The sequence below is a fragment of the Emys orbicularis genome, chromosome 2, assembly GCF_028017835.1.
Source record: "Emys orbicularis isolate rEmyOrb1 chromosome 2, rEmyOrb1.hap1, whole genome shotgun sequence".
Lineage (NCBI taxonomy): Eukaryota > Metazoa > Chordata > Testudines > Emydidae > Emys > Emys orbicularis.
This window is the reverse complement of record NC_088684.1, coordinates 211,373,634-211,398,614: the sequence shown is the minus strand read 5'-3', so window position 1 is coordinate 211,398,614 and position 24,981 is coordinate 211,373,634. Positions and strand designations below refer to the sequence as shown.

At 69.5% G+C, this 24,981-nt stretch overlaps 16 non-coding genes and 4 pseudogenes across 16 annotated transcripts; all 20 read right to left on the bottom strand.

Annotated features, from left to right (window-relative positions):
• Positions 1 to 522: 522 nt before the first annotated feature.
• LOC135875398 (5S ribosomal RNA) lies at positions 523 to 641 on the bottom strand. Its single transcript, XR_010561268.1, has one exon. It is a non-coding gene; the product is annotated as a 5S ribosomal RNA (ribosomal RNA).
• Positions 642 to 1,759: 1,118 nt separating this feature from the next.
• Positions 1,760 to 1,878, bottom strand: LOC135875383 (5S ribosomal RNA). The gene has a single exon (XR_010561254.1). It is a non-coding gene; the product is annotated as a 5S ribosomal RNA (ribosomal RNA).
• A 1,118-nt stretch (positions 1,879 to 2,996) lies between these two features.
• LOC135875382 (5S ribosomal RNA) lies at positions 2,997 to 3,115 on the bottom strand. Its single transcript, XR_010561253.1, has one exon. It is a non-coding gene; the product is annotated as a 5S ribosomal RNA (ribosomal RNA).
• Positions 3,116 to 4,233: 1,118 nt separating this feature from the next.
• LOC135875380 (5S ribosomal RNA) lies at positions 4,234 to 4,352 on the bottom strand. The gene has a single exon (XR_010561252.1). It is a non-coding gene; the product is annotated as a 5S ribosomal RNA (ribosomal RNA).
• A 1,118-nt stretch (positions 4,353 to 5,470) lies between these two features.
• LOC135875379 (5S ribosomal RNA) lies at positions 5,471 to 5,589 on the bottom strand. The gene has a single exon (XR_010561251.1). It is a non-coding gene; the product is annotated as a 5S ribosomal RNA (ribosomal RNA).
• A 1,112-nt stretch (positions 5,590 to 6,701) lies between these two features.
• On the bottom strand, positions 6,702 to 6,811 carry LOC135875270 (5S ribosomal RNA; annotated as a pseudogene).
• Positions 6,812 to 7,922: 1,111 nt separating this feature from the next.
• Positions 7,923 to 8,032, bottom strand: LOC135875267 (5S ribosomal RNA; annotated as a pseudogene).
• Positions 8,033 to 9,143: 1,111 nt separating this feature from the next.
• Positions 9,144 to 9,262, bottom strand: LOC135875378 (5S ribosomal RNA). Its single transcript, XR_010561250.1, has one exon. It is a non-coding gene; the product is annotated as a 5S ribosomal RNA (ribosomal RNA).
• A 1,118-nt stretch (positions 9,263 to 10,380) lies between these two features.
• On the bottom strand, positions 10,381 to 10,499 carry LOC135875377 (5S ribosomal RNA). The gene has a single exon (XR_010561249.1). It is a non-coding gene; the product is annotated as a 5S ribosomal RNA (ribosomal RNA).
• Positions 10,500 to 11,617: 1,118 nt separating this feature from the next.
• LOC135875376 (5S ribosomal RNA) lies at positions 11,618 to 11,736 on the bottom strand. Its single transcript, XR_010561248.1, has one exon. It is a non-coding gene; the product is annotated as a 5S ribosomal RNA (ribosomal RNA).
• A 1,112-nt stretch (positions 11,737 to 12,848) lies between these two features.
• On the bottom strand, positions 12,849 to 12,958 carry LOC135875269 (5S ribosomal RNA; annotated as a pseudogene).
• A 1,111-nt stretch (positions 12,959 to 14,069) lies between these two features.
• Positions 14,070 to 14,179, bottom strand: LOC135875266 (5S ribosomal RNA; annotated as a pseudogene).
• Positions 14,180 to 15,290: 1,111 nt separating this feature from the next.
• Positions 15,291 to 15,409, bottom strand: LOC135875262 (5S ribosomal RNA). The gene has a single exon (XR_010561171.1). It is a non-coding gene; the product is annotated as a 5S ribosomal RNA (ribosomal RNA).
• Positions 15,410 to 16,527: 1,118 nt separating this feature from the next.
• LOC135875375 (5S ribosomal RNA) lies at positions 16,528 to 16,646 on the bottom strand. The gene has a single exon (XR_010561247.1). It is a non-coding gene; the product is annotated as a 5S ribosomal RNA (ribosomal RNA).
• A 1,118-nt stretch (positions 16,647 to 17,764) lies between these two features.
• LOC135875374 (5S ribosomal RNA) lies at positions 17,765 to 17,883 on the bottom strand. Its single transcript, XR_010561246.1, has one exon. It is a non-coding gene; the product is annotated as a 5S ribosomal RNA (ribosomal RNA).
• A 1,115-nt stretch (positions 17,884 to 18,998) lies between these two features.
• LOC135875372 (5S ribosomal RNA) lies at positions 18,999 to 19,117 on the bottom strand. Its single transcript, XR_010561244.1, has one exon. It is a non-coding gene; the product is annotated as a 5S ribosomal RNA (ribosomal RNA).
• Positions 19,118 to 20,235: 1,118 nt separating this feature from the next.
• LOC135875371 (5S ribosomal RNA) lies at positions 20,236 to 20,354 on the bottom strand. Its single transcript, XR_010561243.1, has one exon. It is a non-coding gene; the product is annotated as a 5S ribosomal RNA (ribosomal RNA).
• Positions 20,355 to 21,472: 1,118 nt separating this feature from the next.
• LOC135875370 (5S ribosomal RNA) lies at positions 21,473 to 21,591 on the bottom strand. The gene has a single exon (XR_010561242.1). It is a non-coding gene; the product is annotated as a 5S ribosomal RNA (ribosomal RNA).
• Positions 21,592 to 22,709: 1,118 nt separating this feature from the next.
• On the bottom strand, positions 22,710 to 22,828 carry LOC135875369 (5S ribosomal RNA). Its single transcript, XR_010561241.1, has one exon. It is a non-coding gene; the product is annotated as a 5S ribosomal RNA (ribosomal RNA).
• Positions 22,829 to 23,943: 1,115 nt separating this feature from the next.
• On the bottom strand, positions 23,944 to 24,062 carry LOC135875368 (5S ribosomal RNA). The gene has a single exon (XR_010561240.1). It is a non-coding gene; the product is annotated as a 5S ribosomal RNA (ribosomal RNA).
• Positions 24,063 to 24,981: the final 919 nt, after the last annotated feature.

The window sequence follows — 24,981 nt, the reverse complement described above, 5'->3', positions numbered from 1 at the left end:
GGCCCCGAGCCGAGGCAGGGACTGCTCCAGGCCCGCAGGCAGCCTTCCCGGGCAAAAGGGCCACCTTAGGGCAGCAGCTGCCTCTCTCTCCTCCCACGTTTAAAGGGCCAGCTGCCAAGGAGGCGTGCTGCCAAAGGGCTTCCCTAAAGCAGCCACCCCCAAAGGCCCGGGCTGCGCCTTGCGGCTTTCCTTTCTCCCAGCCTCCCGCTCCCAGCGGCGGAGCTGAAGCGGCTGGCAGGGAGCGCGAGCGCAGGCAGGCCTTGGGGCGCCTGCCGCCGCTGCGGCCAGCTGGCCTCCCACCCACACCTGCTGCCGACGGGGGGCAAGAGCACCGGCTGGTAAAAAAAAGAAACGGGCCACGGGGCCGGGTGCCCAAAGCCCTCGCCCTCGGCAGCGGTGGGCGAGGCGGCGAGGGCCTGGGAGACCTTAGCGGAAGCAAGCCAGGAGGAGGCGGCAAAAGCGCGTGCCCGAGGGAGACCTGCAGGCGGGGAGCGGCAGGGAGCGTGGCGAGGGCAGGCAAAAAGCCTACAGCACCCAGTATTCCCAGGAGGTCTCCCATCCAAGTACTAACCAGGCCCGACCCTGCTTAGCTTCCGAGATCAGACGAGATCGGGCGTGTTCAGGGTGGTATGGCCGTAGATGCTGTTGCCTGCCGCTTTGCCTGCCTTTAAGCAAGCCCGCAGACGAGCCCTGCTTGCTCCGTTCTGCCGATTCCCTCCTCCCCGCCGGCGCAACGCACGCGACAACAGCCTCCGGCCTCGCACCCCTCCCTCGCCACACCAACGCTCCCGCCCCGCACGACGATCCGCGGACCCCGACCCCTGGCCCGCACACACCACGCCTAAGCCTCCTCCCCACCCCCACGCACTCTCTCCTCAGACGGGACCCACACAAACCCGCCACACCACACAAAACCCCGCGCACCGCCACACCCAGGCGCGGCTGCCCCCCCGCACACCCGCTGCCGCTCTGCTCTGCTCACACCTCCTGCTGCTCGCCACACCTCACGCCTCCCTGGCGACGCCCTCCCGCACTTGGCCTGCCTTTTGCTCGCTCCGGGAAACCCGGGACGCGCGGCCCGGAGGCCTCGCCCGCGCCCTGCCCCGTCTCCCGCTTCGCAAGGCCCCGGGGGACGCAGGATGGCCCACCGCCTCCGCCTCCCTCTTCCTCCTCCTCCTCCTCCTCCTCCTCAGGGGGATCAGCCCAGAGGCGACCAGCACCCATCTTCCCACTTACTGGCCCCGAGCCGAGGCAGGGACTGCTCCAGGCCCGCAGGCAGCCTTCCCGGGCAAAAGGGCCACCTTAGGGCAGCAGCTGCCTCTCTCTCCTCCCACGTTTAAAGGGCCAGCTGCCAAGGAGGCGTGCTGCCAAAGGGCTTCCCTAAAGCAGCCACCCCCAAAGGCCCGGGCTGCGCCTTGCGGCTTTCCTTTCTCCCAGCCTCCCGCTCCCAGCGGCGGAGCTGAAGCGGCTGGCAGGGAGCGCGAGCGCAGGCAGGCCTTGGGGCGCCTGCCGCCGCTGCGGCCAGCTGGCCTCCCACCCACACCTGCTGCCGACGGGGGGCAAGAGCACCGGCTGGTAAAAAAAAGAAACGGGCCACGGGGCCGGGTGCCCAAAGCCCTCGCCCTCGGCAGCGGTGGGCGAGGCGGCGAGGGCCTGGGAGACCTTAGCGGAAGCAAGCCAGGAGGAGGCGGCAAAAGCGCGTGCCCGAGGGAGACCTGCAGGCGGGGAGCGGCAGGGAGCGTGGCGAGGGCAGGCAAAAAGCCTACAGCACCCAGTATTCCCAGGAGGTCTCCCATCCAAGTACTAACCAGGCCCGACCCTGCTTAGCTTCCGAGATCAGACGAGATCGGGCGTGTTCAGGGTGGTATGGCCGTAGACGCTGTTGCCTGCCGCTTTGCCTGCCTTTAAGCAAGCCCGCAGACGAGCCCTGCTTGCTCCGTTCTGCCGATTCCCTCCTCCCCGCCGGCGCAACGCACGCGACAACAGCCTCCGGCCTCGCACCCCTCCCTCGCCACACCAACGCTCCCGCCCCGCACGACGATCCGCGGACCCCGACCCCTGGCCCGCACACACCACGCCTAAGCCTCCTCCCCACCCCCACGCACTCTCTCCTCAGACGGGACCCACACAAACCCGCCACACCACACAAAACCCCGCGCACCGCCACACCCAGGCGCGGATGCCCCCCCGCACACCCGCTGCCGCTCTGCTCTGCTCACACCTCCTGCTGCTCGCCACACCTCACGCCTCCCTGGCGACGCCCTCCCGCACTTGGCCTGCCTTTTGCTCGCTCCGGGAAACCCGGGACGCGCGGCCCGGAGGCCTCGCCCGCGCCCTGCCCCGTCTCCCGCTTCGCAAGGCCCCGGGGGACGCAGGATGGCCCACCGCCTCCGCCTCCCTCTTCCTCCTCCTCCTCCTCCTCCTCCTCAGGGGGATCAGCCCAGAGGCGACCAGCACCCATCTTCCCACTTACTGGCCCCGAGCCGAGGCAGGGACTGCTCCAGGCCCGCAGGCAGCCTTCCCGGGCAAAAGGGCCACCTTAGGGCAGCAGCTGCCTCTCTCTCCTCCCACGTTTAAAGGGCCAGCTGCCAAGGAGGCGTGCTGCCAAAGGGCTTCCCTAAAGCAGCCACCCCCAAAGGCCCAGGCTGCGCCTTGCGGCTTTCCTTTCTCCCAGCCTCCCGCTCCCAGCGGCGGAGCTGAAGCGGCTGGCAGGGAGCGCGAGCGCAGGCAGGCCTTGGGGCGCCTGCCGCCGCTGCGGCCAGCTGGCCTCCCACCCACACCTGCTGCCGACGGGGGGCAAGAGCACCGGCTGGTAAAAAAAAGAAACGGGCCACGGGGCCGGGTGCCCAAAGCCCTCGCCCTCGGCAGCGGTGGGCGAGGCGGCGAGGGCCTGGGAGACCTTAGCGGAAGCAAGCCAGGAGGAGGCGGCAAAAGCGCGTGCCCGAGGGAGACCTGCAGGCGGGGAGCGGCAGGGAGCGTGGCGAGGGCAGGCAAAAAGCCTACAGCACCCAGTATTCCCAGGAGGTCTCCCATCCAAGTACTAACCAGGCCCGACCCTGCTTAGCTTCCGAGATCAGACGAGATCGGGCGTGTTCAGGGTGGTATGGCCGTAGACGCTGTTGCCTGCCGCTTTGCCTGCCTTTAAGCAAGCCCGCAGACGAGCCCTGCTTGCTCCGTTCTGCCGATTCCCTCCTCCCCGCCGGCGCAACGCACGCGACAACAGCCTCCGGCCTCGCACCCCTCCCTCGCCACACCAACGCTCCCGCCCCGCACGACGATCCGCGGACCCCGACCCCTGGCCCGCACACACCACGCCTAAGCCTCCTCCCCACCCCCACGCACTCTCTCCTCAGACGGGACCCACACAAACCCGCCACACCACACAAAACCCCGCGCACCGCCACACCCAGGCGCGGATGCCCCCCCGCACACCCGCTGCCGCTCTGCTCTGCTCACACCTCCTGCTGCTCGCCACACCTCACGCCTCCCTGGCGACGCCCTCCCGCACTTGGCCTGCCTTTTGCTCGCTCCGGGAAACCCGGGACGCGCGGCCCGGAGGCCTCGCCCGCGCCCTGCCCCGTCTCCCGCTTCGCAAGGCCCCGGGGGACGCAGGATGGCCCACCGCCTCCGCCTCCCTCTTCCTCCTCCTCCTCCTCCTCCTCCTCAGGGGGATCAGCCCAGAGGCGACCAGCACCCATCTTCCCACTTACTGGCCCCGAGCCGAGGCAGGGACTGCTCCAGGCCCGCAGGCAGCCTTCCCGGGCAAAAGGGCCACCTTAGGGCAGCAGCTGCCTCTCTCTCCTCCCACGTTTAAAGGGCCAGCTGCCAAGGAGGCGTGCTGCCAAAGGGCTTCCCTAAAGCAGCCACCCCCAAAGGCCCAGGCTGCGCCTTGCGGCTTTCCTTTCTCCCAGCCTCCCGCTCCCAGCGGCGGAGCTGAAGCGGCTGGCAGGGAGCGCGAGCGCAGGCAGGCCTTGGGGCGCCTGCCGCCGCTGCGGCCAGCTGGCCTCCCACCCACACCTGCTGCCGACGGGGGGCAAGAGCACCGGCTGGTAAAAAAAAGAAACGCGCCACGGGGCCGGGTGCCCAAAGCCCTCGCCCTCGGCAGCGGTGGGCGAGGCGGCGAGGGCCTGGGAGACCTTAGCGGAAGCAAGCCAGGAGGAGGCGGCAAAAGCGCGTGCCCGAGGGAGACCTGCAGGCGGGGAGCGGCAGGGAGCGTGGCGAGGGCAGGCAAAAAGCCTACAGCACCCAGTATTCCCAGGAGGTCTCCCATCCAAGTACTAACCAGGCCCGACCCTGCTTAGCTTCCGAGATCAGACGAGATCGGGCGTGTTCAGGGTGGTATGGCCGTAGACGCTGTTGCCTGCCGCTTTGCCTGCCTTTAAGCAAGCCCGCAGACGAGCCCTGCTTGCTCCGTTCTGCCAATTCCGTCCTCCCCGCCGGCGCAACGCACGCGACAACAGCCTCCGGCCTCGCACCCCTCCCTCGCCACACCAACGCTCCCGCCCCGCACGACGATCCGCGGACCCCGACCCCTGGCCCGCACACACCACGCCTAAGCCTCCTCCCCACCCCCACGCACTCTCTCCTCAGACGGGACCCACACAAACCCGCCACACCACACAAAACCCCGCGCACCGCCACACCCAGGCGCGGATGCCCCCCCGCACACCCGCTGCCGCTCTGCTCTGCTCACACCTCCTGCTGCTCGCCACACCTCACGCCTCCCTGGCGACGCCCTCCCGCACTTGGCCTGCCTTTTGCTCGCTCCGGGAAACCCGGGACGCGCGGCCCGGAGGCCTCGCCCGCGCCCTGCCCCGTCTCCCGCTTCGCAAGGCCCCGGGGGACGCAGGATGGCCCACCGCCTCCGCCTCCCTCTTCCTCCTCCTCCTCCTCCTCCTCCTCAGGGGGATCAGCCCAGAGGCGACCAGCACCCATCTTCCCACTTACTGGCCCCGAGCCGAGGCAGGGACTGCTCCAGGCCCGCAGGCAGCCTTCCCGGGCAAAAGGGCCACCTTAGGGCAGCAGCTGCCTCTCTCTCCTCCCACGTTTAAAGGGCCAGCTGCCAAGGAGGCGTGCTGCCAAAGGGCTTCCCTAAAGCAGCCACCCCCAAAGGCCCGGGCTGCGCCTTGCGGCTTTCCTTTCTCCCAGCCTCCCGCTCCCAGCGGCGGAGCTGAAGCGGCTGGCAGGGAGCGCGAGCGCAGGCAGGCCTTGGGGCGCCTGCCGCCGCTGCGGCCAGCTGGCCTCCCACCCACACCTGCTGCCGACGGGGGGCAAGAGCACCGGCTGGTAAAAAAAAGAAACGGGCCACGGGGCCGGGTGCCCAAAGCCCTCGCCCTCGGCAGCGGTGGGCGAGGCGGCGAGGGCCTGGGAGACCTTAGCGGAAGCAAGCCAGGAGGAGGCGGCAAAAGCGCGTGCCCGAGGGAGACCTGCAGGCGGGGAGCGGCAGGGAGCGTGGCGAGGGCAGGCAAAAAGCCTACAGCACCCAGTATTCCCAGGAGGTCTCCCATCCAAGTACTAACCAGGCCCGACCCTGCTTAGCTTCCGAGATCAGACGAGATCGGGCGTGTTCAGGGTGGTATGGCCGTAGACGCTGTTACCTGCCGCTTTGCCTGCCTTTAAGCAAGCCCGCAGACGAGCCCTGCTTGCTCCGTTCTGCCGATTCCCTCCTCCCCGCCGGCGCAACGCACGCGACAACAGCCTCCGGCCTCGCACCCCTCCCTCGCCACACCAACGCTCCCGCCCCGCACGACGATCCGCGGACCCCGACCCCTGGCCCGCACACACCACGCCTAAGCCTCCTCCCCACCTCCACGCACTCTCTCCTCAGACGGGACCCACACAAACCCGCCACACCACACAAAACCCCGCGCACCGCCACACCCAGGCGCGGATGCCCCCCCGCACACCCGCTGCCGCTCTGCTCTGCTCACACCTCCTGCTGCTCGCCACACCTCACGCCTCCCTGGCGACGCCCTCCCGCACTTGGCCTGCCTTTTGCTCGCTCCGGGAAACCCGGGACGCGCGGCCCGGAGGCCTCGCCCGCGCCCTGCCCCGTCTCCCGCTTCGCAAGGCCCCGGGGGACGCAGGATGGCCCACCGCCTCCGCCTCCCTCTTCCTCCTCCTCCTCCTCCTCAGGGGGATCAGCCCAGAGGCGACCAGCACCCATCTTCCCACTTACTGGCCCCGAGCCGAGGCAGGGACTGCTCCAGGCCCGCAGGCAGCCTTCCCGGACAAAAGGGCCACCTTAGGGCAGCAGCTGCCTCTCTCTCCTCCCACGTTTAAAGGGCCAGCTGCCAAGGAGGCGTGCTGCCAAAGGGCTTCCCTAAAGCAGCCACCCCCAAAGGCCCGGGCTGCGCCTTGCGGCTTTCCTTTCTCCCAGCCTCCCGCTCCCAGCGGCGGAGCTGAAGCGGCTGGCAGGGAGCGCGAGCGCAGGCAGGCCTTGGGGCGCCTGCCGCCGCTGCGGCCAGCTGGCCTCCCACCCACACCTGCTGCCGACGGGGGGCAAGAGCACCGGCTGGTAAAAAAAAGAAACGGGCCACGGGGCCGGGTGCCTAAAGCCCTCGCCCTCGGCAGCGGTGGGCGAGGCGGCGAGGGCCTGGGAGACCTTAGCGGAAGCAAGCCAGGAGGAGGCGGCAAAAGCGCGTGCCCGAGGGAGACCTGCAGGCGGGGAGCGGCAGGGAGCGTGGCGAGGGCAGGCAAAAAGCCTACAGCACCCAGTATGTCTCCCATCCAAGTACTAACCAGGCCCGACCCTGCTTAGCTTCTGAGATCAGACGAGATCGGACGTGTTCAGGGTGGTATGGCCGTAGACGCTGCCGCTTTGCCTGCCTTTAAGCAAGCCCGCAGACGAGCCCTGCTTGCTCCGTTCTGCCGATTCCCTCCTCCCCGCCGGCGCAACGCACGCGACAACAGCCTCCGGCCTCGCACCCCTCCCTCGCCACACCAACGCTCCCGCCCCGCACGACGATCCGCGGACCCCGACCCCTGGCCCGCACACACCACGCCTAAGCCTCCTCCCCACCCCCACGCACTCTCTCCTCAGACGGGACCCACACAAACCCGCCACACCACACAAAACCCCGCGCACCGCCACACCCAGGCGCGGCTGCCCCCCCGCACACCCGCTGCCGCTCTGCTCTGCTCACACCTCCTGCTGCTCGCCACACCTCACGCCTCCCTGGCGACGCCCTCCCGCACTTGGCCTGCCTTTTGCTCGCTCCGGGAAACCCGGGACGCGCGGCCCAGAGGCCTCGCCCGCGCCCTGCCCCGTCTCCCGCTTCGCAAGGCCCCGGGGGACGCAGGATGGCCCACCGCCTCCGCCTCCCTCTTCCTCCTCCTCCTCCTCCTCCTCCTCAGGGGGATCAGCCCAGAGGCGACCAGCACCCATCTTCCCACTTACTGGCCCCGAGCCGAGGCAGGGACTGCTCCAGGCCCGCAGGCAGCCTTCCCGGGCAAAAGGGCCACCTTAGGGCAGCAGCTGCCTCTCTCTCCTCCCACGTTTAAAGGGCCAGCTGCCAAGGAGGCGTGCTGCCAAAGGGCTTCCCTAAAGCAGCCACCCCCAAAGGCCCGGGCTGCGCCTTGCGGCTTTCCTTTCTCCCAGCCTCCCGCTCCCAGCGGCGGAGCTGAAGCGGCTGGCAGGGAGCGCGAGCGCAGGCAGGCCTTGGGGCGCCTGCCGCCGCTGCGGCCAGCTGGCCTCCCACCCACACCTGCTGCCGACGGGGGGCAAGAGCACCGGCTGGTAAAAAAAAGAAACGGGCCACGGGGCCGGGTGCCCAAAGCCCTCGCCCTCGGCAGCGGTGGGCGAGGCGGCGAGGGCCTGGGAGACCTTAGCGGAAGCAAGCCAGGAGGAGGCGGCAAAAGCGCGTGCCCGAGGGAGACCTGCAGGCGGGGAGCGGCAGGGAGCGTGGCGAGGGCAGGCAAAAAGCCTACAGCACCCAGTATGTCTCCCATCCAAGTACTAACCAGGCCCGACCCTGCTTAGCTTCCGAGATCAGACGAGATCGGGCGTGTTCAGGGTGGTATGGCCGTAGATGCTGCCGCTTTGCCTGCCTTTAAGCAAGCCCGCAGACGAGCCCTGCTTGCTCCGTTCTGCCGATTCCCTCCTCCCCGCCGGCGCAACGCACGCGACAACAGCCTCCGGCCTCGCACCCCTCCCTCGCCACACCAACGCTCCCGCCCCGCACGACGATCCGCGGACCCCGACCCCTGGCCCGCACACACCACGCCTAAGCCTCCTCCCCACCCCCACGCACTCTCTCCTCAGACGGGACCCACACAAACCCGCCACACCACACAAAACCCCGCGCACCGCCACACCCAGGCGCGGATGCCCCCCCGCACACCCGCTGCCGCTCTGCTCTGCTCACACCTCCTGCTGCTCGCCACACCTCACGCCTCCCTGGCGACGCCCTCCCGCACTTGGCCTGCCTTTTGCTCGCTCCGGGAAACCCGGGACGCGCGGCCCGGAGGCCTCGCCCGCGCCCTGCCCCGTCTCCCGCTTCGCAAGGCCCCGGGGGACGCAGGATGGCCCACCGCCTCCGCCTCCCTCTTCCTCCTCCTCCTCCTCCTCCTCCTCAGGGGGATCAGCCCAGAGGCGACCAGCACCCATCTTCCCACTTACTGGCCCCGAGCCGAGGCAGGGACTGCTCCAGGCCCGCAGGCAGCCTTCCCGGGCAAAAGGGCCACCTTAGGGCAGCAGCTGCCTCTCTCTCCTCCCACGTTTAAAGGGCCAGCTGCCAAGGAGGCGTGCTGCCAAAGGGCTTCCCTAAAGCAGCCACCCCCAAAGGCCCGGGCTGCGCCTTGCGGCTTTCCTTTCTCCCAGCCTCCCGCTCCCAGCGGCGGAGCTGAAGCGGCTGGCAGGGAGCGCGAGCGCAGGCAGGCCTTGGGGCGCCTGCCGCCGCTGCGGCCAGCTGGCCTCCCACCCACACCTGCTGCCGACGGGGGGCAAGAGCACCGGCTGGTAAAAAAAAGAAACGGGCCACGGGGCCGGGTGCCCAAAGCCCTCGCCCTCGGGAGCGGTGGGCGAGGCGGCGAGGGCCTGGGAGACCTTAGCGGAAGCAAGCCAGGAGGAGGCGGCAAAAGCGCGTGCCCGAGGGAGACCTGCAGGCGGGGAGCGGCAGGGAGCGTGGCGAGGGCAGGCAAAAAGCCTACAGCACCCAGTATTCCCAGGAGGTCTCCCATCCAAGTACTAACCAGGCCCGACCCTGCTTAGCTTCCGAGATCAGACGAGATCGGGCGTGTTCAGGGTGGTATGGCCGTAGACGCTGTTGCTTGCCGCTTTGCCTGCCTTTAAGCAAGCCCGCAGACGAGCCCTGCTTGCTCCGTTCTGCCGATTCCCTCCTCCCCGCCGGCGCAACGCACGCGACAACAGCCTCCGGCCTCGCACCCCTCCCTCGCCACACCAACGCTCCCGCCCCGCACGACGATCCGCGGACCCCGACCCCTGGCCCGCACACACCACGCCTAAGCCTCCTCCCCACCCCCACGCACTCTCTCCTCAGACGGGACCCACACAAACCCGCCACACCACACAAAACCCCGCGCACCGCCACACCCAGGCGCGGATGCCCCCCCGCACACCCGCTGCCGCTCTGCTCTGCTCACACCTCCTGCTGCTCGCCACACCTCACGCCTCCCTGGCGACGCCCTCCCGCACTTGGCCTGCCTTTTGCTCGCTCCGGGAAACCCGGGACGCGCGGCCCGGAGGCCTCGCCCGCGCCCTGCCCCGTCTCCCGCTTCGCAAGGCCCCGGGGGACGCAGGATGGCCCACCGCCTCCGCCTCCCTCTTCCTCCTCCTCCTCCTCCTCCTCCTCAGGGGGATCAGCCCAGAGGCGACCAGCACCCATCTTCCCACTTACTGGCCCCGAGCCGAGGCAGGGACTGCTCCAGGCCCGCAGGCAGCCTTCCCGGGCAAAAGGGCCACCTTAGGGCAGCAGCTGCCTCTCTCTCCTCCCACGTTTAAAGGGCCAGCTGCCAAGGAGGCGTGCTGCCAAAGGGCTTCCCTAAAGCAGCCACCCCCAAAGGCCCGGGCTGCGCCTTGCGGCTTTCCTTTCTCCCAGCCTCCCGCTCCCAGCGGCGGAGCTGAAGCGGCTGGCAGGGAGCGCGAGCGCAGGCAGGCCTTGGGGCGCCTGCCGCCGCTGCGGCCAGCTGGCCTCCCACCCACACCTGCTGCCGACGGGGGGCAAGAGCACCGGCTGGTAAAAAAAAGAAACGGGCCACGGGGCCGGGTGCCCAAAGCCCTCGCCCTCGGCAGCGGTGGGCGAGGCGGCGAGGGCCTGGGAGACCTTAGCGGAAGCAAGCCAGGAGGAGGCGGCAAAAGCGCGTGCCCGAGGGAGACCTGCAGGCGGGGAGCGGCAGGGAGCGTGGCGAGGGCAGGCAAAAAGCCTACAGCACCCAGTATTCCCAGGAGGTCTCCCATCCAAGTACTAACCAGGCCCGACCCTGCTTAGCTTCCGAGATCAGACGAGATCGGGCGTGTTCAGGGTGGTATGGCCGTAGACGCTATTGCCTGCCGCTTTGCCTGCCTTTAAGCAAGCCCGCAGACGAGCCCTGCTTGCTCCGTTCTGCCGATTCCCTCCTCCCCGCCGGCGCAACGCACGCGACAACAGCCTCCGGCCTCGCACCCCTCCCTCGCCACACCAACGCTCCCGCCCCGCACGACGATCCGCGGACCCCGACCCCTGGCCCGCACACACCACGCCTAAGCCTCCTCCCCACCCCCACGCACTCTCTCCTCAGACGGGACCCACACAAACCCGCCACACCACACAAAACCCCGCGCACCGCCACACCCAGGCGCGGCTGCCCCCCCGCACACCCGCTGCCGCTCTGCTCTGCTCACACCTCCTGCTGCTCGCCACACCTCACGCCTCCCTGGCGACGCCCTCCCGCACTTGGCCTGCCTTTTGCTCGCTCCGGGAAACCCGGGACGCGCGGCCCGGAGGCCTCGCCCGCGCCCTGCCCCGTCTCCCGCTTCGCAAGGCCCCGGGGGACGCAGGATGGCCCACCGCCTCCGCCTCCCTCTTCCTCCTCCTCCTCCTCCTCCTCCTCAGGGGGATCAGCCCAGAGGCGACCAGCACCCATCTTCCCACTTACTGGCCCCGAGCCGAGGCAGGGACTGCTCCAGGCCCGCAGGCAGCCTTCCCGGGCAAAAGGGCCACCTTAGGGCAGCAGCTGCCTCTCTCTCCTCCCACGTTTAAAGGGCCAGCTGCCAAGGAGGCGTGCTGCCAAAGGGCTTCCCTAAAGCAGCCACCCCCAAAGGCCCGGGCTGCGCCTTGCGGCTTTCCTTTCTCCCAGCCTCCCGCTCCCAGCGGCGGAGCTGAAGCGGCTGGCAGGGAGCGCGAGCGCAGGCAGGCCTTGGGGCGCCTGCCGCCGCTGCGGCCAGCTGGCCTCCCACCCACACCTGCTGCCGACGGGGGGCAAGAGCACCGGCTGGTAAAAAAAAGAAACGGGCCACGGGGCCGGGTGCCCAAAGCCCTCGCCCTCGGCAGCGGTGGGCGAGGCGGCGAGGGCCTGGGAGACCTTAGCGGAAGCAAGCCAGGAGGAGGCGGCAAAAGCGCGTGCCCGAGGGAGACCTGCAGGCGGGGAGCGGCAGGGAGCGTGGCGAGGGCAGGCAAAAAGCCTACAGCACCCAGTATTCCCAGGAGGTCTCCCATCCAAGTACTAACCAGGCCCGACCCTGCTTAGCTTCCGAGATCAGACGAGATCGGGCGTGTTCAGGGTGGTATGGCCGTAGACGCTGTTACCTGCCGCTTTGCCTGCCTTTAAGCAAGCCCGCAGACGAGCCCTGCTTGCTCCGTTCTGCCGATTCCCTCCTCCCCGCCGGCGCAACGCACGCGACAACAGCCTCCGGCCTCGCACCCCTCCCTCGCCACACCAACGCTCCCGCCCCACACGACGATCCGCGGACCCCGACCCCTGGCCCGCACACACCACGCCTAAGCCTCCTCCCCACCTCCACGCACTCTCTCCTCAGACGGGACCCACACAAACCCGCCACACCACACAAAACCCCGCGCACCGCCACACCCAGGCGCGGATGCCCCCCCGCACACCCGCTGCCGCTCTGCTCTGCTCACACCTCCTGCTGCTCGCCACACCTCACGCCTCCCTGGCGACGCCCTCCCGCACTTGGCCTGCCTTTTGCTCGCTCCGGGAAACCCGGGACGCGCGGCCCGGAGGCCTCGCCCGCGCCCTGCCCCGTCTCCCGCTTCGCAAGGCCCCGGGGGACGCAGGATGGCCCACCGCCTCCGCCTCCCTCTTCCTCCTCCTCCTCCTCCTCAGGGGGATCAGCCCAGAGGCGACCAGCACCCATCTTCCCACTTACTGGCCCCGAGCCGAGGCAGGGACTGCTCCAGGCCCGCAGGCAGCCTTCCCGGACAAAAGGGCCACCTTAGGGCAGCAGCTGCCTCTCTCTCCTCCCACGTTTAAAGGGCCAGCTGCCAAGGAGGCGTGCTGCCAAAGGGCTTCCCTAAAGCAGCCACCCCCAAAGGCCCGGGCTGCGCCTTGCGGCTTTCCTTTCTCCCAGCCTCCCGCTCCCAGCGGCGGAGCTGAAGCGGCTGGCAGGGAGCGCGAGCGCAGGCAGGCCTTGGGGCGCCTGCCGCCGCTGCGGCCAGCTGGCCTCCCACCCACACCTGCTGCCGACGGGGGGCAAGAGCACCGGCTGGTAAAAAAAAGAAACGGGCCACGGGGCCGGGTGCCTAAAGCCCTCGCCCTCGGCAGCGGTGGGCGAGGCGGCGAGGGCCTGGGAGACCTTAGCGGAAGCAAGCCAGGAGGAGGCGGCAAAAGCGCGTGCCCAAGGGAGACCTGCAGGCGGGGAGCGGCAGGGAGCGTGGCGAGGGCAGGCAAAAAGCCTACAGCACCCAGTATGTCTCCCATCCAAGTACTAACCAGGCCCGACCCTGCTTAGCTTCCGAGATCAGACGAGATCGGACGTGTTCAGGGTGGTATGGCCGTAGACGCTGCCGCTTTGCCTGCCTTTAAGCAAGCCCGCAGACGAGCCCTGCTTGCTCCGTTCTGCCGATTCCCTCCTCCCCGCCGGCGCAACGCACGCGACAACAGCCTCCGGCCTCGCACCCCTCCCTCGCCACACCAACGCTCCCGCCCCGCACGACGATCCGCGGACCCCGACCCCTGGCCCGCACACACCACGCCTAAGCCTCCTCCCCACCCCCACGCACTCTCTCCTCAGACGGGACCCACACAAACCCGCCACACCACACAAAACCCCGCGCACCGCCACACCCAGGCGCGGCTGCCCCCCCGCACACCCGCTGCCGCTCTGCTCTGCTCACACCTCCTGCTGCTCGCCACACCTCACGCCTCCCTGGCGACGCCCTCCCGCACTTGGCCTGCCTTTTGCTCGCTCCGGGAAACCCGGGACGCGCGGCCCAGAGGCCTCGCCCGCGCCCTGCCCCGTCTCCCGCTTCGCAAGGCCCCGGGGGACGCAGGATGGCCCACCGCCTCCGCCTCCCTCTTCCTCCTCCTCCTCCTCCTCCTCCTCAGGGGGATCAGCCCAGAGGCGACCAGCACCCATCTTCCCACTTACTGGCCCCGAGCCGAGGCAGGGACTGCTCCAGGCCCGCAGGCAGCCTTCCCGGGCAAAAGGGCCACCTTAGGGCAGCAGCTGCCTCTCTCTCCTCCCACGTTTAAAGGGCCAGCTGCCAAGGAGGCGTGCTGCCAAAGGGCTTCCCTAAAGCAGCCACCCCCAAAGGCCCGGGCTGCGCCTTGCGGCTTTCCTTTCTCCCAGCCTCCCGCTCCCAGCGGCGGAGCTGAAGCGGCTGGCAGGGAGCGCGAGCGCAGGCAGGCCTTGGGGCGCCTGCCGCCGCTGCGGCCAGCTGGCCTCCCACCCACACCTGCTGCCGACGGGGGGCAAGAGCACCGGCTGGTAAAAAAAAGAAACGGGCCACGGGGCCGGGTGCCCAAAGCCCTCGCCCTCGGCAGCGGTGGGCGAGGCGGCGAGGGCCTGGGAGACCTTAGCGGAAGCAAGCCAGGAGGAGGCGGCAAAAGCGCGTGCCCGAGGGAGACCTGCAGGCGGGGAGCGGCAGGGAGCGTGGCGAGGGCAGGCAAAAAGCCTACAGCACCCAGTATGTCTCCCATCCAAGTACTAACCAGGCCCGACCCTGCTTAGCTTCCGAGATCAGACGAGATCGGGCGTGTTCAGGGTGGTATGGCCGTAGATGCTGCCGCTTTGCCTGCCTTTAAGCAAGCCCGCAGACGAGCCCTGCTTGCTCCGTTCTGCCGATTCCCTCCTCCCCGCCGGCGCAACGCACGCGACAACAGCCTCCGGCCTCGCACCCCTCCCTCGCCACACCAACGCTCCCGCCCCGCACGACGATCCGCGGACCCCGACCCCTGGCCCGCACACACCACGCCTAAGCCTCCTCCCCACCCCCACGCACTCTCTCCTCAGACGGGACCCACACAAACCCGCCACACCACACAAAACCCCGCGCACCGCCACACCCAGGCGCGGATGCCCCCCCGCACACCCGCTGCCGCTCTGCTCTGCTCACACCTCCTGCTGCTCGCCACACCTCACGCCTCCCTGGCGACGCCCTCCCGCACTTGGCCTGCCTTTTGCTCGCTCCGGGAAACCCGGGACGCGCGGCCCGGAGGCCTCGCCCGCGCCCTGCCCCGTCTCCCGCTTCGCAAGGCCCCGGGGGACGCAGGATGGCCCACCGCCTCCGCCTCCCTCTTCCTCCTCCTCCTCCTCCTCCTCCTCAGGGGGATCAGCCCAGAGGCGACCAGCACCCATCTTCCCACTTACTGGCCCCGAGCCGAGGCAGGGACTGCTCCAGGCCCGCAGGCAGCCTTCCCGGGCAAAAGGGCCACCTTAGGGCAGCAGCTGCCTCTCTCTCCTCCCACGTTTAAAGGGCCAGCTGCCAAGGAGGCGTGCTGCCAAAGGGCTTCCCTAAAGCAGCCACCCCCAAAGGCCCGGGCTGCGCCTTGCGGCTTTCCTTTCTCCCAGCCTCCCGCTCCCAGCGGCGGAGCTGAAGCGGCTGGCAGGGAGCGCGAGCGCAGGCAGGCCTTGGGGCGCCTGCCGCCGCTGCGGCCAGCTGGCCTCCCACCCACACCTGCTGCCGACGGGGGGCAAGAGCACCGGCTGGTAAAAAAAAGAAACGGGCCACGGGGCCGGGTGCCCAAAGCCCTCGCCCTCGGGAGCGGTGGGCGAGGCGGCGAGGGCCTGGGAGACCTTAGCGGAAGCAAGCCAGGAGGAGGCGGCAAAAGCGCGTGCCCGAGGGAGACCTGCAGGCGGGGAGCGGCAGGGAGCGTGGCGAGGGCAGGCAAAAAGCCTACAGCACCCAGTATTCCCAGTATGTCTCCCATCCAAGTACTAACCAGGCCCGACCCTGCTTAGCTTCCGAGATCAGACGAGATCGGGCGTGTTCAGGGTGGTATGGCCGTAGACGCTGTTGCTTGCCGCTTTGCCTGCCTTTAAGCAAGCCCGCAGACGAGCCCTGCTTGCTCCGTTCTGCCGATTCCCTCCTCCCCGCCGGCGCAACGCACGCGACAACAGCCTCCGGCCTCGCACCCCTCCCTCGCCACACCAACGCTCCCGCCCCGCACGACGATCCGCGGACCCCGACCCCTGGCCCGCACACACCACGCCTAAGCCTCCTCCCCACCCCCACGCACTCTCTCCTCAGACGGGACCCACACAAACCCGCCACACCACACAAAACCCCGCGCACCGCCACACCCAGGCGCGGATGCCCCCCCGCACACCCGCTGCCGCTCTGCTCTGCTCACACCTCCTGCTGCTCGCCACACCTCACGCCTCCCTGGCGACGCCCTCCCGCACTTGGCCTGCCTTTTGCTCGCTCCGGGAAACCCGGGACGCGCGGCCCGGAGGCCTCGCCCGCGCCCTGCCCCGTCTCCCGCTTCGCAAGGCCCCGGGGGACGCAGGATGGCCCACCGCCTCCGCCTCCCTCTTCCTCCTCCTCCTCCTCCTCCTCCTCAGGGGGATCAGCCCAGAGGCGACCAGCACCCATCTTCCCACTTACTGGCCCCGAGCCGAGGCAGGGACTGCTCCAGGCCCGCAGGCAGCCTTCCCGGGCAAAAGGGCCACCTTAGGGCAGCAGCTGCCTCTCTCTCCTCCCACGTTTAAAGGGCCAGCTGCCAAGGAGGCGTGCTGCCAAAGGGCTTCCCTAAAGCAGCCACCCCCAAAGGCCCGGGCTGCGCCTTGCGGCTTTCCTTTCTCCCAGCCTCCCGCTCCCAGCGGCGGAGCTGAAGCGGCTGGCAGGGAGCGCGAGCGCAGGCAGGCCTTGGGGCGCCTGCCGCCGCTGCGGCCAGCTGGCCTCCCACCCACACCTGCTGCCGACGGGGGGCAAGAGCACCGGCTGGTAAAAAAAAGAAACGGGCCACGGGGCCGGGTGCCCAAAGCCCTCGCCCTCGGCAGCGGTGGGCGAGGCGGCGAGGGCCTGGGAGACCTTAGCGGAAGCAAGCCAGGAGGAGGCGGCAAAAGCGCGTGCCCGAGGGAGACCTGCAGGCGGGGAGCGGCAGGGAGCGTGGCGAGGGCAGGCAAAAAGCCTACAGCACCCAGTATTCCCAGGAGGTCTCCCATCCAAGTACTAACCAGGCCCGACCCTGCTTAGCTTCCGAGATCAGACGAGATCGGGCGTGTTCAGGGTGGTATGGCCGTAGACGCTATTGCCTGCCGCTTTGCCTGCCTTTAAGCAAGCCCGCAGACGAGCCCTGCTTGCTCCGTTCTGCCGATTCCCTCCTCCCCGCCGGCGCAACGCACGCGACAACAGCCTCCGGCCTCGCACCCCTCCCTCGCCACACCAACGCTCCCGCCCCGCACGACGATCCGCGGACCCCGACCCCTGGCCCGCACACACCACGCCTAAGCCTCCTCCCCACCCCCACGCACTCTCTCCTCAGACGGGACCCACACAAACCCGCCACACCACACAAAACCCCGCGCACCGCCACACCCAGGCGCGGCTGCCCCCCCGCACACCCGCTGCCGCTCTGCTCTGCTCACACCTCCTGCTGCTCGCCACACCTCACGCCTCCCTGGCGACGCCCTCCCACACTTGGCCTGCCTTTTGCTCGCTCCGGGAAACCCGGGACGCGCGGCCCGGAGGCCTCGCCCGCGCCCTGCCCCGTCTCCCGCTTCGCAAGGCCCCGGGGGACGCAGGATGGCCCACCGCCTCCGCCTCCCTCTTCCTCCTCCTCCTCCTCCTCCTCCTCAGGGGGATCAGCCCAGAGGCGACCAGCACCCATCTTCCCACTTACTGGCCCCGAGCCGAGGCAGGGACTGCTCCAGGCCCGCAGGCAGCCTTCCCGGGCAAAAGGGCCACCTTAGGGCAGCAGCTGCCTCTCTCTCCTCCCACGTTTAAAGGGCCAGCTGCCAAGGAGGCGTGCTGCCAAAGGGCTTCCCTAAAGCAGCCACCCCCAAAGGCCCGGGCTGCGCCTTGCGGCTTTCCTTTCTCCCAGCCTCCCGCTCCCAGCGGCGGAGCTGAAGCGGCTGGCAGGGAGCGCGAGCGCAGGCAGGCCTTGGGGCGCCTGCCGCCGCTGCGGCCAGCTGGCCTCCCACCCACACCTGCTGCCGACGGGGGGCAAGAGCACCGGCTGGTAAAAAAAAGAAACGGGCCACGGGGCCGGGTGCCCAAAGCCCTCGCCCTCGGCAGCGGTGGGCGAGGCGGCGAGGGCCTGGGAGACCTTAGCGGAAGCAAGCCAGGAGGAGGCGGCAAAAGCGCGTGCCCGAGGGAGACCTGCAGGCGGGGAGCGGCAGGGAGCGTGGCGAGGGCAGGCAAAAAGCCTACAGCACCCAGTATTCCCAGGAGGTCTCCCATCCAAGTACTAACCAGGCCCGACCCTGCTTAGCTTCCGAGATCAGACGAGATCGGGCGTGTTCAGGGTGGTATGGCCGTAGACGCTGTTGCCTGCCGCTTTGCCTGCCTTTAAGCAAGCCCGCAGACGAGCCCTGCTTGCTCCGTTCTGCCGATTCCCTCCTCCCCGCCGGCGCAACGCACGCGACAACAGCCTCCGGCCTCGCACCCCTCCCTCGCCACACCAACGCTCCCGCCCCGCACGACGATCCGCGGACCCCGACCCCTGGCCCGCACACACCACGCCTAAGCCTCCTCCCCACCCCCACGCACTCTCTCCTCAGACGGGACCCACACAAACCCGCCACACCACACAAAACCCCGCGCACCGCCACACCCAGGCGCGGATGCCCCCCCGCACACCCGCTGCCGCTCTGCTCTGCTCACACCTCCTGCTGCTCGCCACACCTCACGCCTCCCTGGCGACGCCCTCCCGCACTTGGCCTGCCTTTTGCTCGCTCCGGGAAACCCGGAACGCGCGGCCCGGAGGCCTCGCCCGCGCCCTGCCCCGTCTCCCGCTTCGCAAGGCCCCGGGGGACGCAGGATGGCCCACCGCCTCCGCCTCCCTCTTCCTCCTCCTCCTCCTCCTCCTCAGGGGGATCAGCCCAGAGGCGACCAGCACCCATCTTCCCACTTACTGGCCCCGAGCCGAGGCAGGGACTGCTCCAGGCCCGCAGGCAGCCTTCCCGGGCAAAAGGGCCACCTTAGGGCAGCAGCTGCCTCTCTCTCCTCCCACGTTTAAAGGGCCAGCTGCCAAGGAGGCGTGCTGCCAAAGGGCTTCCCTAAAGCAGCCACCCCCAAAGGCCCGGGCTGCGCCTTGCGGCTTTCCTTTCTCCCAGCCTCCCGCTCCCAGCGGCGGAGCTGAAGCGGCTGGCAGGGAGCGCGAGCGCAGGCAGGCCTTGGGGCGCCTGCCGCCGCTGCGGCCAGCTGGCCTCCCACCCACACCTGCTGCCGACGGGGGGCAAGAGCACCGGCTGGTAAAAAAAAGAAACGGGCCACGGGGCCGGGTGCCCAAAGCCCTCGCCCTCGGCAGCGGTGGGTGAGGCGGCGAGGGCCTGGGAGACCTTAGCGGAAGCAAGCCAGGAGGAGGCGGCAAAAGCGCGTGCCCGAGGGAGACCTGCAGGCGGGGAGCGGCAGGGAGCGTGGCGAGGGCAGGCAAAAAGCCTACAGCACCCAGTATTCCCAGGAGGTCTCCCATCCAAGTACTAACCAGGCCCGACCCTGCTTAGCTTCCGAGATCAGACGAGATCGGGCGTGTTCAGGGTGGTATGGCCGTAGACGCTGTTGCCTGCCGCTTTGCCTGCCTTTAAGCAAGCCCGCAGACGAGCCCTGCTTGCTCCGTTCTGCCGATTCCCTCCTCCCCGCCGGCGCAACGCACGCGACAACAGCCTCCGGCCTCGCACCCCTCCCTCGCCACACCAACGCTCCCGCCCCGCACGACGATCCGCGGACCCCGACCCCTGGCCCGCACACACCACGCCTAAGCCTCCTCCCCACCCCCACGCACTCTCTCCTCAGACGGGACCCACACAAACCCGCCACACCACACAAAACCCCGCGCACCGCCACACCCAGGCGCGGCTGCCCCCCCGCACACCCGCTGCCGCTCTGCTCTGTTCACACCTCCTGCTGCTCGCCACACCTCACGCCTCCCTGGCGACGCCCTCCCGCACTTGGCCTGCCTTTTGCTCGCTCCGGGAAACCCGGGACGCGCGGCCCGGAGGCCTCGCCCGCGCCCTGCCCCGTCTCCCGCTTCGCAAGGCCCCGGGGGACGCAGGATGGCCCACCGCCTCCGCCTCCCTCTTCCTCCTCCTCCTCCTCCTCCTCCTCAGGGGGATCAGCCCAGAGGCGACCAGCACCCATCTTCCCACTTACTGGCCCCGAGCCGAGGCAGGGACTGCTCCAGGCCCGCAGGCAGCCTTCCCGGGCAAAAGGGCCACCTTAGGGCAGCAGCTGCCTCTCTCTCCTCCCACGTTTAAAGGGCCAGCTGCCAAGGAGGCGTGCTGCCAAAGGGCTTCCCTAAAGCAGCCACCCCCAAAGGCCCGGGCTGCGCCTTGCGGCTTTCCTTTCTCCCAGCCTCCCGCTCCCAGCGGCGGAGCTGAAGCGGCTGGCAGGGAGCGCGAGCGCAGGCAGGCCTTGGGGCGCCTGCCGCCGCTGCGGCCAGCTGGCCTCCCACCCACACCTGCTGCCGACGGGGGGCAAGAGCACCGGCTGGTAAAAAAAAGAAACGGGCCACGGGGCCGGGTGCCCAAAGCCCTCGCCCTCGGCAGCGGTGGGCGAGGCGGCGAGGGCCTGGGAGACCTTAGCGGAAGCAAGCCAGGAGGAGGCGGCAAAAGCGCGTGCCCGAGGGAGACCTGCAGGCGGGGAGCGGCAGGGAGCGTGGCGAGGGCAGGCAAAAAGCCTACAGCACCCAGTATTCCCAGGAGGTCTCCCATCCAAGTACTAACCAGGCCCGACCCTGCTTAGCTTCCGAGATCAGACGAGATCGGGCGTGTTCAGGGTGGTATGGCCGTAGACGCTGTTGCTTGCCGCTTTGCCTGCCTTTAAGCAAGCCCGCAGACGAGCCCTGCTTGCTCCGTTCTGCCGATTCCCTCCTCCCCGCCGGCGCAACGCACGCGACAACAGCCTCCGGCCTCGCACCCCTCCCTCGCCACACCAACGCTCCCGCCCCGCACGACGATCCGCGGACCCCGACCCCTGGCCCGCACACACCACGCCTAAGCCTCCTCCCCACCCCCACGCACTCTCTCCTCAGACGGGACCCACACAAACCCGCCACACCACACAAAACCCCGCGCACCGCCACACCCAGGCGCGGATGCCCCCCCGCACACCCGCTGCCGCTCTGCTCTGCTCACACCTCCTGCTGCTCGCCACACCTCACGCCTCCCTGGCGACGCCCTCCCGCACTTGGCCTGCCTTTTGCTCGCTCCGGGAAACCCGGGACGCGCGGCCCGGAGGCCTCGCCCGCGCCCTGCCCCGTCTCCCGCTTCGCAAGGCCCCGGGGGACGCAGGATGGCCCACCGCCTCCGCCTCCCTCTTCCTCCTCCTCCTCCTCCTCCTCCTCAGGGGGATCAGCCCAGAGGCGACCAGCACCCATCTTCCCACTTACTGGCCCCGAGCCGAGGCAGGGACTGCTCCAGGCCCGCAGGCAGCCTTCCCGGGCAAAAGGGCCACCTTAGGGCAGCAGCTGCCTCTCTCTCCTCCCACGTTTAAAGGGCCAGCTGCCAAGGAGGCGTGCTGCCAAAGGGCTTCCCTAAAGCAGCCACCCCCAAAGGCCCGGGCTGCGCCTTGCGGCTTTCCTTTCTCCCAGCCTCCCGCTCCCAGCGGCGGAGCTGAAGCGGCTGGCAGGGAGCGCGAGCGCAGGCAGGCCTTGGGGCGCCTGCCGCCGCTGCGGCCAGCTGGCCTCCCACCCACACCTGCTGCCGACGGGGGGCAAGAGCACCGGCTGGTAAAAAAAAGAAACGGGCCACGGGGCCGGGTGCCCAAAGCCCTCGCCCTCGGCAGCGGTGGGCGAGGCGGCGAGGGCCTGGGAGACCTTAGCGGAAGCAAGCCAGGAGGAGGCGGCAAAAGCGCGTGCCCGAGGGAGACCTGCAGGCGGGGAGCGGCAGGGAGCGTGGCGAGGGCAGGCAAAAAGCCTACAGCACCCAGTATTCCCAGGAGGTCTCCCATCCAAGTACTAACCAGGCCCGACCCTGCTTAGCTTCCGAGATCAGACGAGATCGGGCGTGTTCAGGGTGGTATGGCCGTAGACGCTATTGCCTGCCGCTTTGCCTGCCTTTAAGCAAGCCCGCAGACGAGCCCTGCTTGCTCCGTTCTGCCGATTCCCTCCTCCCCGCCGGCGCAACGCACGCGACAACAGCCTCCGGCCTCGCACCCCTCCCTCGCCACACCAACGCTCCCGCCCCGCACGACGATCCGCGGACCCCGACCCCTGGCCCGCACACACCACGCCTAAGCCTCCTCCCCACCCCCACGCACTCTCTCCTCAGACGGGACCCACACAAACCCGCCACACCACACAAAACCCCGCGCACCGCCACACCCAGGCGCGGCTGCCCCCCCGCACACCCGCTGCCGCTCTGCTCTGCTCACACCTCCTGCTGCTCGCCACACCTCACGCCTCCCTGGCGACGCCCTCCCACACTTGGCCTGCCTTTTGCTCGCTCCGGGAAACCCGGGACGCGCGGCCCGGAGGCCTCGCCCGCGCCCTGCCCCGTCTCCCGCTTCGCAAGGCCCCGGGGGACGCAGGATGGCCCACCGCCTCCGCCTCCCTCTTCCTCCTCCTCCTCCTCCTCCTCCTCAGGGGGATCAGCCCAGAGGCGACCAGCACCCATCTTCCCACTTACTGGCCCCGAGCCGAGGCAGGGACTGCTCCAGGCCCGCAGGCAGCCTTCCCGGGCAAAAGGGCCACCTTAGGGCAGCAGCTGCCTCTCTCTCCTCCCACGTTTAAAGGGCCAGCTGCCAAGGAGGCGTGCTGCCAAAGGGCTTCCCTAAAGCAGCCACCCCCAAAGGCCCGGGCTGCGCCTTGCGGCTTTCCTTTCTCCCAGCCTCCCGCTCCCAGCGGCGGAGCTGAAGCGGCTGGCAGGGAGCGCGAGCGCAGGCAGGCCTTGGGGCGCCTGCCGCCGCTGCGGCCAGCTGGCCTCCCACCCACACCTGCTGCCGACGGGGGGCAAGAGCACCGGCTGGTAAAAAAAAGAAACGGGCCACGGGGCCGGGTGCCCAAAGCCCTCGCCCTCGGCAGCGGTGGGCGAGGCGGCGAGGGCCTGGGAGACCTTAGCGGAAGCAAGCCAGGAGGAGGCGGCAAAAGCGCGTGCCCGAGGGAGACCTGCAGGCGGGGAGCGGCAGGGAGCGTGGCGAGGGCAGGCAAAAAGCCTACAGCACCCAGTATTCCCAGGAGGTCTCCCATCCAAGTACTAACCAGGCCCGACCCTGCTTAGCTTCCGAGATCAGACGAGATCGGGCGTGTTCAGGGTGGTATGGCCGTAGACGCTGTTGCCTGCCGCTTTGCCTGCCTTTAAGCAAGCCCGCAGACGAGCCCTGCTTGCTCCGTTCTGCCGATTCCCTCCTCCCCGCCGGCGCAACGCACGCGACAACAGCCTCCGGCCTCGCACCCCTCCCTCGCCACACCAACGCTCCCGCCCCGCACGACGATCCGCGGACCCCGACCCCTGGCCCGCACACACCACGCCTAAGCCTCCTCCCCACCCCCACGCACTCTCTCCTCAGACGGGACCCACACAAACCCGCCACACCACACAAAACCCCGCGCACCGCCACACCCAGGCGCGGATGCCCCCCCGCACACCCGCTGCCGCTCTGCTCTGCTCACACCTCCTGCTGCTCGCCACACCTCACGCCTCCCTGGCGACGCCCTCCCGCACTTGGCCTGCCTTTTGCTCGCTCCGGGAAACCCGGAACGCGCGGCCCGGAGGCCTCGCCCGCGCCCTGCCCCGTCTCCCGCTTCGCAAGGCCCCGGGGGACGCAGGATGGCCCACCGCCTCCGCCTCCCTCTTCCTCCTCCTCCTCCTCCTCCTCAGGGGGATCAGCCCAGAGGCGACCAGCACCCATCTTCCCACTTACTGGCCCCGAGCCGAGGCAGGGACTGCTCCAGGCCCGCAGGCAGCCTTCCCGGGCAAAAGGGCCACCTTAGGGCAGCAGCTGCCTCTCTCTCCTCCCACGTTTAAAGGGCCAGCTGCCAAGGAGGCGTGCTGCCAAAGGGCTTCCCTAAAGCAGCCACCCCCAAAGGCCCGGGCTGCGCCTTGCGGCTTTCCTTTCTCCCAGCCTCCCGCTCCCAGCGGCGGAGCTGAAGCGGCTGGCAGGGAGCGCGAGCGCAGGCAGGCCTTGGGGCGCCTGCCGCCGCTGCGGCCAGCTGGCCTCCCACCCACACCTGCTGCCGACGGGGGGCAAGAGCACCGGCTGGTAAAAAAAAGAAACGGGCCACGGGGCCGGGTGCCCAAAGCCCTCGCCCTCGGCAGCGGTGGGCGAGGCGGCGAGGGCCTGGGAGACCTTAGCGGAAGCAAGCCAGGAGGAGGCGGCAAAAGCGCGTGCCCGAGGGAGACCTGCAGGCGGGGAGCGGCAGGGAGCGTGGCGAGGGCAGGCAAAAAGCCTACAGCACCCAGTATTCCCAGGAGGTCTCCCATCCAAGTACTAACCAGGCCCGACCCTGCTTAGCTTCCGAGATCAGACGAGATCGGGCGTGTTCAGGGTGGTATGGCCGTAGACGCTGTTGCCTGCCGCTTTGCCTGCCTTTAAGCAAGCCCGCAGACGAGCCCTGCTTGCTCCGTTCTGCCGATTCCCTCCTCCCCGCCGGCGCAACGCACGCGACAACAGCCTCCGGCCTCGCACCCCTCCCTCGCCACACCAACGCTCCCGCCCCGCACGACGATCCGCGGACCCCGACCCCTGGCCCGCACACACCACGCCTAAGCCTCCTCCCCACCCCCACGCACTCTCTCCTCAGACGGGACCCACACAAACCCGCCACACCACACAAAACCCCGCGCACCGCCACACCCAGGCGCGGCTGCCCCCCCGCACACCCGCTGCCGCTCTGCTCTGTTCACACCTCCTGCTGCTCGCCACACCTCACGCCTCCCTGGCGACGCCCTCCCGCACTTGGCCTGCCTTTTGCTCGCTCCGGGAAACCCGGGACGCGCGGCCCGGAGGCCTCGCCCGCGCCCTGCCCCGTCTCCCGCTTCGCAAGGCCCCGGGGGACGCAGGATGGCCCACCGCCTCCGCCTCCCTCTTCCTCCTCCTCCTCCTCCTCCTCCTCAGGGGGATCAGCCCAGAGGCGACCAGCACCCATCTTCCCACTTACTGGCCCCGAGCCGAGGCAGGGACTGCTCCAGGCCCGCAGGCAGCCTTCCCGGGCAAAAGGGCCACCTTAGGGCAGCAGCTGCCTCTCTCTCCTCCCACGTTTAAAGGGCCAGCTGCCAAGGAGGCGTGCTGCCAAAGGGCTTCCCTAAAGCAGCCACCCCCAAAGGCCCGGGCTGCGCCTTGCGGCTTTCCTTTCTCCCAGCCTCCCGCTCCCAGCGGCGGAGCTGAAGCGGCTGGCAGGGAGCGCGAGCGCAGGCAGGCCTTGGGGCGCCTGCCGCCGCTGCGGCCAGCTGGCCTCCCACCCACACCTGCTGCCGACGGGGGG